This window comes from Schistocerca serialis, chromosome 8, assembly GCF_023864345.2.
Source record: "Schistocerca serialis cubense isolate TAMUIC-IGC-003099 chromosome 8, iqSchSeri2.2, whole genome shotgun sequence".
Classification (NCBI taxonomy): domain Eukaryota; kingdom Metazoa; phylum Arthropoda; class Insecta; order Orthoptera; family Acrididae; genus Schistocerca; species Schistocerca serialis.
The window spans coordinates 93,498,611-93,515,115 of NC_064645.1; the positions used below are offsets into that span (position 1 = coordinate 93,498,611).

Sequence of the window (16,505 nt, forward strand, 5' to 3'; positions counted from 1 at the left end):
ACAGATCAGAACTGTTCAATTTCAGTTATTTTAGTTTGTCAATGAAATCTACAGAGTTGTGTATGTGATGAGCACATTTTCCCACAAGAGGTCTTAATAACGACGGCAAGTGTTTGGCACAGTCATAGTTCGGAGAATGCCCGCATCTCGTGGTCGTGCGGTAGCGTTCTCGCTTCCCACGCCCGGGTTCCCGGGTTCGATTCCCGGCGGGGTCAGGGATTTTCTCTGCCTCGTGATGGCTGGGTGTTGTGTGCTTTCCTTAGGTTAGTTAGGTTTAAGTAGTTCTAAGTTCTAGGGGACTTATGACCACAGCAGTTGAGTCCCATAGTGCTCAGAGCCATTTGAGCCAAGTTCGGAGAATCAATGTTACTCACTAATGGACGCATAGGGACATCTTTCTTATGGATCTTTGGAAGTCATTAAGGCCTTCGTAGAAACTGCACCACTTGGTTTCAATCTTTGCACAACGTCTGGCGGAAAGGTGGAGGCGCTCAGAAGTTAAGTAGTCTTCCTTACCACATGGTTAGTCTGATCTTCCAGTATGTGTTATCACTCAGTAAATTGTACATCACGAGACACTAAAACTGTGGCATTGCCTTTATCAAGTGGAAGAGCCACTATCTCGATATCATGGTGAAGCTTACGTAGTGGAGCCCACTATGTCACAGGTATATTACTCCTTTGTGGTCGAGCCTCCATAACAGCTCGATAAGTTTCACGTCTTATTTCATCTGCTAAATCTATGGAGAGTGGTCGAACAGCCTCTTCACTACATTAGCTTCGCGAGGATACCGAGACAATAGTTCTTCCAGCTGATAAAGGCAATGTCACTGTTTTAGCGTCTTGTAACGACCATCAAGCTAAAATGTACAGTTTACTGAGTGATAGCACATACTGGAAGATCAGTAAAGACCCCACTATCCAGGTGCTAAGGAAGCCTGCTTCACTTCTGAACGCCACCACCTTTACACCCGAAGTTGTGTGAAGATTGAAACCAAGTGGTACGGTTCATCCAAGAAACATGTTCCTGTGCGTCCAATAGTGAGTAACATTGACTCTCCAAACTATGACTGTGCTAAACACTTGCCGTTGTTATTAAGACTAGTTGCTGGAAAATGTGCTCATCATATACACAACTCTCTGGACTTCATCGGCAGACTAAAACCATTGAAACTGAGCAGATCTGATCTATTAGTCAGCCTTCATGTGGTCTCTTTATTCACAAAGCTTCTGCTTTCAGAATCCTTATCACTGGTAGCAGTTTTGTCGTTCAAACATGTAATACTTTCGACGCACTTTTTGTTTGATAACAAATTTTTTTAAGTAGACTGACGCTGTCACCATGTGTAGTTCCTTATCATCCTTGGCGGTCAAGTCATTTATGGAGGATTTCGACGAAAAGAGGCTGGAATCTGTTGTCTTAAAGCCCACGGTATTTTGGAGGTATCTTCACGACACATTAGTAGTGTGGCCCCACAGTGAAGGTAAATTAAAAAAAAAACAGCTGAATTCCACCCACGCACAAGTCCAGTTTACAATGAAAATTTGAAAAGGAGGTATGCCTTCCATTTTTTAAGTTTGGTTGGGCCCAAATACGATGACACCTTGGGAAATGCAGTATATCGGAAACCGACACAGATTTATATTTACGAACTAATAGCTGTCACAATTCTTTGCAGACGATGAGTGTTCTCCGGTCTTTAATTCACAGAGCACGCATTACTGACGACGAGGGCAGGCTGCAGGACCACCAGTTATTCTACACAACACATACGTAAGACGCTACGAATGAAACAAGGGTGTCCATGAACAATGCAGAAGAAGACACACAAAGATTTAAATACATGGCTTTCTTGCCTTATGTGGGAAGCCTTTGTCCAAAACAAGACACACCCTAAGCAAGCACAAAGTTAAAGTGATTTTTAGTCATCAACCGAAGGCAGCAGCACTCTTGGGAACAGTTAATGATGATATGAAGCTCAGGAAGGCTTTGGTTTACAAGATACCCTGCGTATGTGGCCTCTCATACTTCTGACAGACGATTTTCACAGTCCATGAAAGATAACACCGCAGGTACACCTGCCTCTTAAAACCAAGTAAATCGGCTGCGGCAGACCTCTGTAATGATAGAATGTTGTACGAAAACGTCGATATTTTAGCTTCTACATCATCTTTCTGGGATATGATGATGAAAGAGGCAACTGAAATTCGCTTGTCGAAGAATTTAAGTGATAGAGAGAGCGACTTCAGACTGAATACTCATGGAATCCGGCGCTTCCTGTAATAAACTTACAAAGCCGTCACGACAGTGCAGCTCAGAGTTATACGTGACATCCTAGCGTGGATCGACTGTGCAGCCACAGATATAATTCGTGCACATTGTACTCCTCATGAAGACAGAAAAGGAATGGAGTTGCCCCTACGTCACAACTTGAAGCCGACGTCCACTATCTTACATAGCCCAAAACATTAGGTTCAGCGTATATATATATATATATATATATATATATATATATATATATATATATATATATATATATATATATATAGAGGGTTCAAATGTCATTTAAATTTCGAGTGTCTGAAATTATTTTGTCTGTCAGAAATGAGGCTGGAAAATTATCGGTGACTAAATATAATATAATTTTCTCAATTTTGAGTTTTCTATTTTCATATATAATGATATGTTTTGGGAAAGAATAGGTGGTCAGTATGCAAGTCGAACAGTAAATTCTCTTCATTGGTTATGTTACAAGACCAATTTAAATCATTTCGTAACTAACAAACTTATAAAAAAAAGAACGTTACATGCAACCCCAGTTTAAGTTGAAATATGGTCTCATATATACAGTCTTCGACCATCCAGTGTTGTTGTAGTACCAAGGGGGAAGGCTGTGCACAAACGCGATAGAAAAGATTGGAATAAGCATGTTAAACATTTTAACAATAATAGAAGTTGGTCCTACATGCTCCTAATTACATGAATGAGTCGTCTCCGTGGACAACGCACACCTTTACGCTAGCCCTCGACTCGGAAAAGAAAGGAAGGAAGACCTGAGCTTAACGTCCTATCGAAAGCGCGGACATTAGAAACGGAGCACAAGTTCAGGTTACAAAAGGATGGGGAAGGAACTCAGTCCTGTTCTTTTTATCAGAATATCCCGGCATTTTCCTGGAGCGATTTAGGGAAATAACGGAAAATCCAAATCTGGATGGCGGGGCAAGGATTTGAACCGCCGTCCTCCCGAATGCGCGTCCAGTGAGCTAACCATTACGCCAGCACCATCGGTGCTTGACCCGAAGATGATAGGTTCGATTTTTGGTGGCTGATAAAACTTCGCCTTTAGTTTTTGGCTCGAGAGGTGAGTAGAGGTGACGGGAGTAACGTTTTCCATCACCACGCTTCGCCGCGTCTGTGACATCGATTGACTTCGAAACCACTCCGCATTGTTTCTTGGGAGACGCTGTTGATGATAATTCGTCTGTCCAGTGGAGCCGTTATTTCAGTTCTCCTCTTGATGTTTTTCGGGAAGAGTACGCTGTGTGTCGGCATAGGGTTTCAAACTGTCCCTTCTCCCATCACCACCATCAACACCAACAACCAACATGACACTACATTGCCGGCCGTTGTGGCCGAGCGGTTCTAGGTGCTTCAGTCTGGAACCGCGCGCCCGCTACGGTCGCAGGTTCGAATACTGCCTCGGGCATGGATGTGTGTGATGTCCTTAGGTTAGTTCGGTTTAAGTAATTCTAAGTTCTAGGGGACTGATGACCTCAGACGTTAAGTCTCATAGTGCTCAGAGCCATTTGAACCATTTGACACTACATTACACACCTGCACAAGGCAGCACACCCAACGATATCTGACATACAAGTTGTCCAATAAACATCATTTAGAAGAGGCTTGGATCAGCCTCTGAGCCTGACGAGAACTTTGGAACGAACAAGTGGTTCTCGTTGTCTTTTCGTCAATTTTACAGACACTTCCTTTAATTTGCCTCTGCCTCTATCGCAAATCCTGATGTAACGCAATAGAACTATCGGTTGCCGGTGTTATCGCGAATGTCGATATCAGCAGATGCAGGCAGACCTGTATCATTATCTTCTTCAAATATTTGTTATCGCAATCAAATAGACACCTGTGTAGATTCCAAATCCCAGAAAAACTATCATAAACTATCGCTCCAGGGTAATCAATTAAAGGAGAAAAACTGCAACAGCTACTGGTCATGTAGCATCGATTAATTCCAAGCCTTGCAAACAGTCCACTAAGTTACGTATTGGCTGTTGGCTTTTGTGTCGGGATCTTCGGCTAACGTTTGTTTAAAGATTTTCCTGACGTTTCGCCAGCATAAGCGGCTGGCATTGTCAAAGATTAACCTCCACCCCCACACCCCCGTCCCCAATAGTGTTGCTGTAGCTGCGGTTTTCAAACTGTGGGTTGCGGCTCCCATGAGCGTCGCGACCTTAACGCTAGGGGTGTCGCGGAAGAAACAGCGAGTGATATCAGGAAGTCCAGAAGTTAGTGTTCAGTGTTGTTACTATGGCAACGAGGTAGATGGCGATCAAATCGTACTACGTGCCACAATTTTTTTTCAGTAACAGTGAATTGGAAGGTTAGTTTTGTAGAATGCACATCGTTTTTAATTGTTTCTTGTTCTTCAGCTGAATGGAGAATTGAAGTCTGTGTTTGTGGATCACTTCACTGAACTCAGTGATTACTTTCTGAAGCACTTTCCAGGTGAAGTTGATCACCGTAAGTGGACCAAAGATCCTTCGGTACAGAGCTTTCAGCAACACTTTTTTCATTTTTCTTCAGACTCCACACTGACATCGATTTCCGTTTCCTCATCGCTGCCTCGATTTTGAAGCTCGGTGAAGCAGCAGTATCCGCGAGGGGGTAACAAGGCCTCACGAGTTTTGATATCTTTTGCAACGTCCTCCTTATGTGAGGTAGGGTTTTTCAGCAGTAGCAGTCATCAACACGAAATGCACGAGGCCCGTTCAATGAGTAATGCCCGACATTTTTTTCTCAGGACATATTTATTGTTAAGAGTCAGAATTTGGTGGCAATATACATCAACATGTCTTGTCCATGTCCTATTTTTCTACATAGTCTCCATCACGTTCTATGGCCGTACGCCACCGTTGTGGAAGAGCACGTATTCCTTGCTGGTAAAAGCTCTTTTCCTTTAGGCGTAGCGTGATTGACACTCTCGTCATCTTCAAAGTGTGTCACCCGTAGAGAATCTTTAAGCAGGCCAAAGAGATGGAAATCCGAGGATGCCGGGTCTGGACTGTAGGGTGGATGAGGTAGTGATGTCCAACCCAATTTGGCGATGTGTTCCCAGTTTCTCAGACTTGTGTGTGGGCGTGCATTATAGTATTGGAGCAAGATTTCTCCCGCATTCTTGTCCGATGGAACACATCTTGAGTTTATTCAGAGTCTTCACGTATGCCTCTGTATTGGTGGTTGACCCTCTTAGCATCACACCCACGAGAACGACGCCATCACAATCCCAGAAGACGTTCACCATGACTTTTCCGGCAGAAGGGGTCGTCTTCAGTTTCTTCTTTTGTGGTGAATGAAGATGATTCCACTCCATGGACTGCCTTTTTGTTTCCAGTGCAAAGTGGTGACCCGACTCTCGTCCCCCGTAACGATCCGTGACAGAAAGGCCTCTCCATCAGTCTCAAAACACTCCAACAATTCATATGAAATGGCCTTTCTTTGAATCTTGTGGTCCGCCGTGAGCATTCATGGAAACCATCGTGAGCACCTCATTGAATATCCGAGAGTCTCGATCATTGCAGACGCACTTCCAGTGCTGACCGACAACTTTAGAGCCAACTGTCGAGTTTTGATGCGCCAGTCGGCACCAGTAATGGCATCCGCACGATTCAGCATGTCTGGAGCAGTGGCTGTGATACGACGTCCCGAACGTGGCTGATCATGGAGCTCTGTTTCTGCATTTCCTGAGACTGTAACTTTCTTTACCCATCGCCCATCTGTACTCCTGTCAACAGCAGCATCGCCATACGCTGTACACAAACCTTTATGGATATACATCAAAAATGGTTCAAATGGCTCTGAGCACTATGGGACTCAACATCTGAGGTCATCAGTCCCCTAGAACTGAGAACTACTTAAACCTAACTAACCTATCGACATCACACACATCCATGCCCAAGGCAGGATTCGAACCTGCGACCGTAGCAGTCACGCGGTTCCAGACTGAAGTGCCTAGAACCGCACGGTCACCGCGGCCGGCTGGATATACATCACGGTTTCTTTTTCTGCACGCAAGAATTCAATAGCAGCACGCTACTTGTAACGTGAGTCGTATGTAGACGCCATTTTGACGTTGTACTATGGCTCTGTCATCTACCAGGCGCACAGAACAAACATCAAATGTGAAGTAGCAACAAGGACGTTTGTCTATGTATATTAATCGTTTTTTTATGTGGGGCATTACTTATCGAATGACCGACGTAGATCGCTGTGGAGTGTGGAGAATGAGATTACTAGTCGCAGTTTTCAGTCTTGTGCCAAGATTTGAAGAACTGATGATGAAAAAGCAAGCCGTCCCTTCCCACTGATTCCGTTCTAAGAGTACAATGTGCTAACATTAAGAGTTTATTAAAAAGTGCTATGTCTACAGTTAATAAAGAGATAATTACTTTCATTCATTGTTTCGAAACTTAAGTTACTTTTAAGTCGGGTATCGTGTGCGAAAGGTTTAGATTAACGTCAAGGAAGAAAAAAACTTTCCTAAACCACGGATCTATAGTCTTTAATTCACGGAATTACAAGTGAGGGGGTGGACATTGTTGATATGGATTTGTGTGTAATTTCAAATAGATGTTCCTCAATGACAAAAAATGAAATAAAATAAAATAAAAGCGGTTGGTGGAATCAGCATAATAAAATGGGTCGAAGATGTGACAAAATGGCACAAAGGAGTATGGATGTGCTCATGACCACACCGCAAAAGAAGTTACCTGATTTGTTTGTGTGCCAAGCTGAACTGCCCAACGTAGTCACAAAGAACATTGTACCACTAAAGTCCGATCCACGAACGATGGCGGTTCGCGCATGTCGAAGCGTGGACAGGGATGGCATTGTTAACGATTCCAGGCAACAGTTGCGATATGCGCATGCACGTGCTTTCCGTTTGAATGGAGCTATATCCTGCAAATTACGTCTCTCGCTTGATTGTATAGAATTTTTTCATGTGATTTGAGACTTTCTCGGCGTATTCCATTCGTGAAATCTTCTCGGGTGATCAGCCGAGTAAAGGCGTCGTCTTCTCGCAACGTTTCGAAGGGTTTCGTACCCATCATCTTCAAGCGAAGTGTCGAGATGTGTGTGGGATGTCGGATGGGTTCTGGACCCCTTATTTGTTTCGAAGGACCGGGACTGATTGAAGCCCACACCTTCTGTCTGAGATGTGGGGATTGGAATGATGGGTTTGGAGTGCGTCATGAGTCGTGTTGCATGATAAAGTGGTAGGATGATAAGGGATGTGTTTGTCGAGATGCTGCCTGCCTGCACTCATCTTTTGCTTTCCCCTCTTTGGGGAAGTGTGAGGGGGAGTCTGTAGCCTTTCGGCTTTTACTCCCCTGTGAACGTGTGTGTGTGATTTTTCTATAGTTTTTGGTGTCTGTGATTTGTGATGATTGTTGTGTGTGTGTCTGGTACTTGCCTGAGGTAGGCGAGAAGTTAGGTGTTATATGGGAAGGAATAGGATGATGGATTGGGTGTTGGGATTTTCTCTTCGACTTAGTCGTCGAAGATCGTCATAGGGCGCTTGTGCTTATCGCGGGACATGTCATACCGACCTAGGGAGTGGATGAGTGCGTTTCCGGATCTGGAAGAACCCCCGTAGAAGGCCCTTGCCAGATCCTGGAAACGCTCTCTCAGGAGTGGGATTTCGGCTGCGGCGTGCAGGTCGTCTGTAGGGAACCCAAGAGGTAAGTGTAGTGCCCTTCTGAGGGCGCGGTTCTGCAGCCTCTGGAGTTTGTCCAGGTGCTGCTTTGCCGCGTATCCCCAGACAGGGCACGCATACTCCATTACTGGCCGGATCAGGGCCTGATAAACATTTACTGCTACTGGGCAGGGAAGGGAGCTGGTTGTGTTCAGGATAGGATATAGGATGGACATTCTGGCGCAGGCCTTCCTGTGGACCTCGTCTATGTGGGGTCTCCACGTAAGACGAGAGTCCAAGGTTACGCCAAGGTACTTGGCGGTTCTGCACCAGGGGAGTTGGGTTCCATTTAGGTGGAGGTGGAGGGGGGGACGTTGAGGAGGTTCGCGCCTTCCGAGCCTGCGGGTAATCAGCATTGCCTGTGTCTTCTCCGAATTGATGGTGATGCGCCAGCGACGGGCCCAGGTTTCTGTGTCATCTAAAACCCTTTGTAGCCTACGAATGACCAAGTCCTTGTTCGCATTTCTCGTGTAGAAGGCTGTGTCGTCTGCGTACTGCGCGGTGTGCACCAGGGGGGCCGTCGGAGTGTCCGCAGTGTACAAGCTGTACAATACGGGCCCCAGGACCGATCCCTGTGGCACCCCAGCACGAATACGCCTTCTGGTGGAGGTGGCAGTTTCTACTTTGACGGAGAAAGTCCTATTCGCGAGGTAGCTCTTGATTAGCTGAACTATGCTCCCTGGAAACCCTTGTGAGTACAACTTGTAGAGTAGCCCTCTATGCCATACTGAATCAAAGGCTTTGGCTACGTCTAGTAGCACTATCCCGCAGTAGCCTCTGTGGTTGAAGCCCTCTGTGGCTGCTTCAACCATTCTCATGACCTGCTGTGGGGCAGAGTGGTTCTGCCGGAATCCAAATTGGAAATCCGGCAGAATTTGCTCTCTGGTAATATGTTCTTGTATGGGTTTTAGCAGGAGGCGCTCATAGATCTTGCTGAGTGTTGGCAAGAGGCTAATCGGCCTGTAGTGCTGCGGGAATAGAGGGTCTTTTCCTGGTTTGTGTATCGCGACCACTTCCGCATGTTTCCAGCAAGCTGGGAACTCGCGGGAACGAGTAATCTCGTTGAGGACGTTCGCGAGGTGTGTGATCGCTGTGGGTGGGAGTTTTTTGACTAACTGGTTTGTGACACTGTCGTGCCCTGGCGCCTTTTTTGTAGGGAGGGACCTGATTACTCTTGCCACGTCCTCGGGGGCAAAGAGTATGGGTTCGTCCTCTGGGTCCTCCTCAGCATTGAGGAAGACGGCCAGTTGACGACTGACTACCTCTTCATGCTCTTCATCCTCGGGTTCTGCCGTTTGAAACTGCTTCTCGAAGGAGTCGGCGAGGGCGTTGGCCTTCTCAGCATTGCTGTAGACCAGTCCCCGCTCGCCGTGCAGTGGCGGCATCCTAGCGCGTCTTTTTGTGAATTGTTTGGTTGCTTGCCAAAGTGTATGATCGTCTACTTTGAGAGCTGTGAGGCGGTTTTGCCATTGCTGGTTTCTGTGCTCATTGAGCGCTACCTTCAGTTCTCTCTGTAGACGATTGAGCAGCCTCCTGGTGGCCTGATTTCTGGTGATCTTCCACTCTTTTGCCACTCTGTTCTTGTGTCGAATTTGAGCTAACAAGTGTTCCGGGAGCTGTATTTGTGGCGGTGGGCCATCCCTTTGTGGAGGGGTGGCTTCTTCCGCTGCCTGCAAGATGGTGCCTGTTAGGTCTTGTAGCGCTTGTTCTACTGTTTCGGCAGTAGGTGGCGGAGCGCGAGCGATATCAGAGGCAACAGTTTCTTGGTATCTTGGTATCTTGGTAGCACAACTAGCACAACTGCTCAAACCGATCGTGGGTCACTGTGAGCACCATGTCAAGAACTCGGCGGAGTTTGTGAAGGTACTACAAGGCTTTCGCCTGGATAAAGAAGATCTTCTTGTCAGCTTTGACGTCACCTCACTCTTCACACGAGTACCGCTGGAAGACTCCCTAGCGCTGCTCGAAACACGCTTTAGTGAGGACACAATAAAGCTGTTCCGGCATGTGTTAACAAACACCTACTTCAAGTGTGGAGGCAAATTTTATGAACAAGTGGATGGTGTAGCCATGGGGTCCCCCTTAGCTCCAGGCATCGCTAATCTTTACATGGAGCACTTTGAAGACATAGCCCTGGACACCGCCCCATTGAAACCTAAAGCCTTCTACAGATATGTGGATGACACTTTTGTCGTGTGGCCACATGGCAGAGAGAACCTGCAAGACTTCCTGCGACATCTCAACAGCATACACAGCAACATACAATTCACCATGGAGGTGGAAGAAAACGGAAGCTTGCCCTTCCTTGACATTCTAATCAAGAGGCACCCTGATGGCACCTTGGGTCACGCTGTGTATAGGAAGAAGACACATACGGATTTATACCTTCATGCACAGAGTTGCCACCACCCAGCACAACGCAACTCAGTGCTTAACACACTTGTGCACAGGGCCAAGTCTATCTGTGATGATGACAGCCTACCTGCAGAGTTACAACACCTAAGGAAGACCTTCCGCAGCAACGGTTATAATGAGACGCAAATCTCGCGCGCCCTACACAAGAGCAGGAAGGTAGACACACCAGAAGAAGAAGATGAGACCAGATGCCTGGCATTTCTACCATACGCGGGACCGCCAACAGCCAAGATTGCCCGCATTCTGGAGAAACACAACATCAAGACAATTTTTCATGCCCCAAGTAAAATTAAGGACATACTTGGCTCAGTCAAAGACCACCTAGGACTGCAGACTGCGCGCGTATACAGTATTGAATGTGAATGTGGTACGAAATACATCGGACAAACGCAGCGCTGCATCACGCAGAGGCGCTCGGAACACATTAGAAATGTACGCCTTGGTCAGACAGAAAAATCGGCGGTAGCGGAACATAGCCTTAACGAAGGACACACCTTCCTCTTTGAGGGTACGAAGAAGCTGTGTGACGCTAAAGGATTTTGGGATTCAGTTTTCAAAGAGGCTGTAGAAATTCGGTTGAACAGCAACCTGATCAATCGAGACACTGGTTTCCAACTTAGTACAGCTTGGAATCCTGCAATAACTAAAATTAGAAGAGAACGCTCCGGCACGAAGACGGTAGCGGCCACAGACGTATTAGGAACCGGCAGGGACTCGACGCCCGGCTGCTTACATCTAATACTTTCCCCTCTTTGGGGAAGTGTGAGGGGGAGTTTGTAGCCTTTCGGCTTTTACTCCCCTGTGTACTTGTGTGTGTGATTATTTCTGTACTTTTTTGATGTCTGTGAGATGTGATGTTTGTTCTGTGTGAGTCTGGTACTTGCCTGAGGTTTGGCGAGATAGTTGTAGCATTTTGGGTAGGAGTAGGATTTGGGAATGGGTATTGGGATTTTTCTCTTCGACTTAGTCGTCGAAGATCGTCATGGGGCGATTGTGTTCATCGCGGGACATGTCATACCGACCTAGGGAGTGGATGAGAGTGTTTCCCGACCTGGAAGTACCTTCATAGAAGGCCCTTGCCAAGTCTTGAAAACGCTCTCTCAGTAGTGGGATTTCCGCAGCGGCATGCAAATCGTCGATAGGGAATCCAAGGGGTAAACGCAGTGCCCTCCTGAGGGCGCGGTTCTGCAGCCTCTGGAGTTTGTCCAGGTGCTGCTTCGCCGCGTATCCCCAGACAGGACACGCGTATTCCATGACTGGCCGGATCAGGGCCTGGTACACGTTCACTCCTACTGAGCAGGAAAGGGAGCTGGATGAGTTGAGGATTGGGTACAGGATGGACATTCTGGCGCAGACCTTCCTATGGACCTCGTCTATGTGGGGTTTCCACGTAAGACGAGAGTCCAAGGTTACGCCAAGGTACTTGGCGGTTCTGCGCCAGGGGAGTTGGGTTCCGTTTAGGTGAAGGTGGAGGGGGGGACGTTGAGGAGGTTCGCGCCTTCCGAGCCTACGGGTGATCAGCATCGCCTGCGTCTTTTCAGAATTGATGGTGATTCGCCAGCGACGGGCCCAAGTTTCTGTGTCATCTAAAACCCTTTGTAGCCTACGGATGACCAGGTCCTTGTTCGCGTTTCTTGTGTAGAAGGCTGTATCGTCAGCGTACTGTGCAGTGTGCACCAGGGGGGCCGTTGGTGTGTCCGCCGTGTACAGACTGTACAAAACGGGCCCCAGGACCGATCCCTGTGGCACCCCAGCACGAATACACCTTCTGGTGGAGGTGGACGTTTCTACTTTGACAGAGAAAGTTCTGTTCGAGAGATAGCTTTTAATCTGTTTAACTATACTCCCGGGTAACCCTTGGGTGTACAACTTGTAGAGTAGCCCTCTATGCCATACTGAGTCAAAGGCCTTGGCTACGTCAAGTAGCACTATCCCGCAGTAGCCTCTGTGGTTGAAGCCCTCTGTGGCTGCTTCAACCACTCTCATGATCTGTTGTGGGGCAGAGTGGTTCTGCCGGAAACCGAATTGGAAATCCGGCAGAATTTGCTCTCTGGTGATGTGTTCTTGTATGGGTCTTAGCAGGAGGCGCTCGTAGATCTTGCTGAGAGTTGGCAAGAGGCTAATCGGCCTGTAGTGCTGCGGGAACAGAGGGTCTTTTCCTGGTTTGTGTATTGCGACCACTTCCGCGTGTTTCCAGCAAGCTGGGAACTCGCGGGTACGAGTAATCTCGTTGAAGACGTTCGCGAGGTGTTCTATCGCCGTGGGTGGGAGGTTTTTGACCAACTGGTTGGTGACATTGTCATGTCCTGGCGCCTTTTTGGAGGGGAGGTACCTAATTACTTTTGCCACGTCTTCGGGGGCAAAAACTGTGGGTTCGTCTTCTGGGTCCTCCTCAGCATTGAGGAAGACAGCCAGTTGACGACGGACCACTCTTTCATGCTCATCATCCTGGGGTTCAGCCGCTTGGAACTGCTTCTCGAAAGTGTCGGCGAGGGCGTTGGCCTTTTCAGCATGGCTGTAGGCCATACCCCGCTCGCCATGCAGTGGCGGCATCCTAGCGCGTCTTCTTGTGAATTGTTTGGTTGCTTGCCAAAGTGTGTGATCGTCTACTTTGAGGGCTGAGAGGCGGTTTTGCCATTGCTGGTTTCTGTGCTCATTGAGCGCTACCTTCAGTTCTCTCTGTAGACGATTGAGCAGCCTCCTTGTGGCCTGGTTTCTGGTTATCTTCCACTCTTTTGCCACTCTGTTCTTATGTCGAATTTGGGCTAGCAAGTGTTCCGGGAGCTGTATTTGCGGCGGCGGGCCATCCCTTTGTGGAGGGGTGGCTTCTTCCGCTGCCTGCAAGATGGTGCCTGTTAGGTCTTGTAGCGCTTGTTCTACTGTTTCGGCAGTAGGTGGCGGGGCGCGAGCGATATCAGAGGCGACAGTTTCCCGGTATCGCTCCCAGTTTGTACGTTTGTAAGACGTCTGGTACCGTGGGAGTGCTACCCATTCTCCCACGTCGACCTCTAAGATCACTGGGTTGTGGTCGGAGGACATTCTGTTGATCGTCCTCGCGGTCACAAACCCCGTAATCCTCCTAGTGAGAGCTATGTCCAACACGTCGGGCCTGCTTCCATTTTTTGGAAAATGTGTGGGCTCGACTGGACCCCAGGTTTCGAAGTGGTGGTTGCGCGCTAGTTGTTGCAATCTGGCGCCTGCTCTGGAGGTTTCGACGCCCGGTCCGCGCCGCGAACCCTCCACCACTGGCGCGGCGGCCGATTCCGCAGGTACCTGATTGGTCGGCGCCCGGAATCAGTCACTGGTCCAGGAGCCTTTATAGGACCGCGGAACACATCATCTCGACACTTCGCTTGAAGATGATGGGTACGAAACCCTTCGAAACGTTGCGAGAAGACGACGCCTTTACTCGGCTGATCACCCGAGAAGATTTCACGAATAGAATTTTTTCACTTACCGTCACCATCAGCGATAACAGCTTGCAACAAATGAAATACAAATTCACTAAAGAACTCGCTACGATCACGTTTAGTGCTCGCTTTAGCTACTTCATTCAGAGCAGAGGGCTCAGAACACTACTGAACGATCATTGGCTGTATGTGTGGCGTAGGTGCACAGAACCTACCTAAACTCGACCGCCATCTTTCCTGACTCCAACTGTAGCAGTGATGTAGCACGGCGTAATAACAGTCGTCGGAAAAGGATTCTAACGGACAAGCACTGCAGACGATTGTCACGCATATTCGACGACAGTCGGTTTCAAACCCGACTGGAACGGCTGCTGTTAGTGAATGCAGGTCAATCTCAACCGATTTCCGAGGCAAGTTTGCGAAGAGGACTGCATGGAATGGACATTCGGAATAAGACCATTGTTCACAGTGGCACACAAGACTGCACGTGTTCAGTAGGCTAAACAACAAAGAAATTGGACAGCAACTAACTGGATCCAAGTAGTGTGGTCCGACGAAAACGGGATTTCACCCCTTTTAATATTATGCAAGGCGTCGAGTGCACTGACACCTCAGTAAGGCGTGTTTAGGGGGTACTTTAGGCCGTAGTTGGTTCTGTGGTGTTTTGGTGCTCTTTTTCGTACCACGACGAGTGCCCACTCATTCCGGTTACTGTGACCATAAACCAGAATGCTTGCATCAACATTCTCGGTGACGAAGTGTTGCGTTTTCTTTTACTTCTTCATGACGTCTATGCTTAGGACTGTCCCATCTTCCACAATAACAACAGCTCCTCCTCCCCCCCCCCCCCCCCCCCGCCCCCCGTCTAAAGTAAATGTCATGTTAAAGTGTGTGAACGCTTTCTAAATGTTTGTGTAGCATGCTTCTGAAACGGACATGGGTACCAGCGTGCTATTTACTTAGTTGGTTATCGCAAACCCCCTGTAAACCACATCTAGGCCGACTTTCACACCATCCCTTGTTGTTGATCCGTGCAGTGGATTCGAAACATGCTAGTCTCGTCCCCCTGTATCACGAAAGCGGCACGTTAACGCCCTAAGCCATCCGGGTGGGTCAGCCATGTTCATAGCATATCTCTTGGACTATTTGCACCAACGGGTGAAACGATAGCAACATCTCTGGTGTTTGGTAGCTCTGCGGGATGCGATCATCAACAAGCAGCTCCAGCTGCATATGTCGTACCTGACGGAACCCTTGTTGACTCTTTTCCTCGCCAAAATGCAGTCAGCGTGTCTCAGAGCGATGTCTTCTAGGGGTGATTACATTATCTAGTGTGCTTGTTTCTCGAAACAATCATCGTTTCAATATTATAGATAGTTTATTCATTCGATGGGGAAGAAATCGTATAGATTAAGAAAATTGGCATTTTAGTTCATTAACAATTAATATTGATTTCATTTCGTCATTATAAATCATAATAAATCTGAATTCGTAATAACTCTAAGCTACATTACTTCTCTAAGATTAACTTAATTTAGGTTGTAGGTTCTGTTTTCCGAAAGCGTTCGGGTGGCACTTCTCAAAACACTAGAAACACAAGGATCTACTGCACCAAATGCAAACAAAAGAATGTCACGATTTCCACTGGTAGTTCTTTCATATAAAACGAATACAATTATTCATAATACTGAAATGCTGGAGAAAAGACCTTTTAAATGTTTCATACCAAAGCTGCTATTTATTTATTGGCTCACTAGTTTCGGGCTTTTCCCATTCTCACAAGCCATCTCTTACACAGAACATTTGCTAATACAGTAAGTACGTTCAATATCTTAAATTCACGACTACTTATATGGTCAGTCATAATAGCTCTTGTTATCCGTGGAATCACAAAAAGGCATACTTCACATTAGCAATAAATCGCATAACCATAGCGCTGTAATCAGCATATGAAAGGTGTTCCACCCTTCATTAATCACCAAATAGACGACCGCGAACGATTCACAGAAATCTCCAATAGCACCTTAATCAGGATATGAATTGCACTCCGCTCTATCTTAATCGCCCACCAAATTCGAGACTACAAACTATACACTGAAAATTGTAACAGCATAACAATATTATCGTATGTGGATTCCATTGAAATACGGATGCCACAATATGTTTAGTCTTAAATATTGCTGAAAAGGAAATGAAAATTTATTGTACAACAATGATGTGAGGAACACTGCGTCTCAAACTGAACATAGTTAGCGATATTAATACAAACGCGGAGTTAACTGAATGTATCAGAGATTATATAAGACCTTGTAATAAAATTTTTACTAGCATAAACATCAGTCAAAATTCACGATAACATCTACTATATCTAAGCCAGTGTGATACACGGTGTAATCCAAGAAGAAGAGATCCATTGTACTCATATATAAAATATCGTTGTCGTGTGGATCACACCATGCTGGATAATGAAGGTACCACAACTCAGAGAAATATATATTGTGAACATAATACAGTAGGGTGTAACTTCAACAGCGACGTCTTTTAGCGCAGATGAGAAATACATTTAAGTGTGATGACATGAACAGAACCGTCCACACCAAACTTATCCTAAATACGGGTATATAAGTAATTACTAAACAAAGCATTTTGTCACTGATATCTTCATTATCTACATTCTACACATCCACTCGTA

General features: G+C 46.7%; 1 protein-coding gene across 1 annotated transcript in view; it reads right to left on the reverse strand.

Annotated features, from left to right (window-relative positions):
• LOC126416646 (medium-chain acyl-CoA ligase ACSF2, mitochondrial) overlaps positions 1 to 16,505 on the reverse strand; it is a 224,938-nt gene that overhangs the window by 196,024 nt on the left and 12,409 nt on the right. The gene's annotated exons all lie outside the window — the stretch shown is intronic.